This window comes from Teleopsis dalmanni, chromosome 2 (assembly GCF_002237135.1).
Source record: "Teleopsis dalmanni isolate 2A chromosome 2, ASM223713v2, whole genome shotgun sequence".
NCBI lineage: Eukaryota > Metazoa > Arthropoda > Insecta > Diptera > Diopsidae > Teleopsis > Teleopsis dalmanni.
Genome location: NC_051847.1, coordinates 128,717,979 through 128,720,600, shown reverse-complemented (window position 1 = coordinate 128,720,600; position 2,622 = coordinate 128,717,979).

The following is a 2,622-nucleotide window of genomic DNA, read 5'->3' as shown; positions in this document are numbered from 1 at the left end:
TTTATAATAGGAATGCCACTCAAAATTAATATACACATTATTAATATCAAATTAATATATTATGTCCTTTGTTGACACTTAAATCAAAATATTTAAAATAAATATTTCTTTTTAAATTTATAAAGTAAAGTTAAGGACAAAAATCTTTGAAAATATTTTTATGGAATATCTGTGTTATAGAATTTTCTTTTGTCTTTCTGCTGGAAAAATTTGACAAGAATTTCTCTGAATGGACATACATACTCTTCTGTAATCTCTCTAAAATACTTACTTTGAAAATTATATGATAAAAACAAATTCAATAAATACTTTTGCATCTGTATTATAAATAAATTTATATAAAGCAATTATTTATAAAGCAAATAAAGCAGTACAAAAAGTAATAAATATTATTATTTAATATTATTTAATAATTTGTTAGAAAATTGTGCCTCAAAGCAAAATTCTTAAATAATTAAAAAAGTTTAAGAACGACTGCATAAATCAGACAAATTTTCTAAGAGCAGAGCAAACAACAACTTGTAATGGCTTTGCCATTTCTGAACAATTTAACTCAAATAATTGCATTAGATCAACAATTCGGAGTTAAATAATAATTTAATTCCTTTGACTGGCTGTCCTTATAGTTAGTTCACAAAAGAACTGCAGCACAGCTATTAAGTGTGCTCATCTATATTTTAAAGTGATAATAACCATAAATTCTTAATTATTTTGCCATGCAAAATCTCATAAATAATTGTTTTGCATTTCAAGCAAAAGCCATACTTACTGCAGTTTACCACGAAGACAATAATATTTCATATTAAGGACAATAAAATAAATCAATTATTTTATATTATTGGCTCTTGTGCATATCCTTAGGATAAGCATAAACATAAAGATATGGCAGTGTTGATAGCATTCATGTGTGCTTCCATTATTTTATCACAGCACATAAATCAAATACAAACTGCAAGGACACCAATAAAATACCAAACAATAAAGAAGTATGTCCTTGCACCTATTGTACGTACTCTGTGCGGTGTGTGTAGGCTGTACTAAGGGCAGCATCAATAAAGCAATAAAATACACTTTTAATTACTGGCTGTGTGTATCGTAAATCTAACAAAATTTTTAAAAGGTTTTGGGTTATTAAATTCTCATAAGCAGTCCATAAAGTTTTTTAACAGAAATTCGGAAGTGCTATAAATTTATAAATTTCTTTTAATGTTACCGTAATATTATTGAATATTATTACAACTTTGTGATTTCATTTGAAAAAACTTTATACTTTCATTCAATTTTCCTAATTTTCATTACATCAATTTTTTATTTTCGAAACAATTTATAAGAATAGAAAGGAGAGGAATTTGAGTTAGATGTAAACAAAATGGATTGTCTCAGCGGCAGGTTCTCCACTATATAAATACACAACAAACCTTTGTCATATAAATAAATACGAAAGCAATGCGAAATTTGGATATAGCAGGTCAAGGTGAGCGTGTGCTAGTTAAAATAAGTTGTAATAATAATTCTGGATAATTCAGCGCCAAAAAAATAAAGTCTTACATCTGATAAGAAATAAAATTAGGACCTCCCTCTGATTATTTAAATGGTTTACAATTCAGCGAAAGAGAAAAACATAAATAATTATGGGATTCTTATCATGATAATATTGCAGAATTTGTATTTCTTTCAAGAGAGTGCTCAACGCCTCAAATAAAGACCAGTACTAGTCCTTATAGAAAGATTGAAGTGGTACCTGTGTATAGTATATATACATATGCAGTAGAACTCTGCTAATCTAGATACATCAATGGCATCAAATATGGACATATGAATTTCTGGATTTATATTCAAAATCCAGGAAAGTGTTACATATGTATATATAAACCAACTAAAATAATAACAACTGGTCATTCTTAAAACAAAACTAATATCACTCTAGACATGAGTGAGAGCAGATGACAAAACCGAAAGTGTAAAGAATGCGATTATTGACGAGAAGCGAAGTTGGTGTGCATTGCATTGAGCGGAATCCTGCGGTTTTTTTTATTAATTTTGTGTTTGCCTATTTTGTAAATAAATAGATTATCAATTTATATATATGTATATATTTATTGGAATCACTGAAACTACATAAAACCTCCACTGTTATGAGATCAATAAATACTTTAATACAACACATTAAGAAAGTACACTTCACCAAACTGTGGCGCAGACATATTCGGAATATTTGATCTGGATTAGCGAATTAGTGTTTATTCTGGACTATTAGAAGTTAAATGAATGTTTTTAATTTTACTCTTCTAGTCGTAATCTTCCAGATTACGAAGGCATTCGCGTTACCGAAGATTCGGATGTCAAAGATTTATTATATACCGATTTATTGCTTATATATTTTGTGTTTAACTAAATGAATAAAATTGCTTGTTAGGATATCTTATGATATCTTATACTATTCGTGATTCTAAAAGGTACCAGTTTAAATTTAAAGAACATTAATAAAAATGTATGCAATTTATTACTTTATATTTAATATATTATTACTGATTGTGTATCATACTTTATTTACATTTTATCTCTATTAGTTTGAATGCTTTTTAATGAACTAAGTTCAAAAAACTTGTTCAAGGATTATCA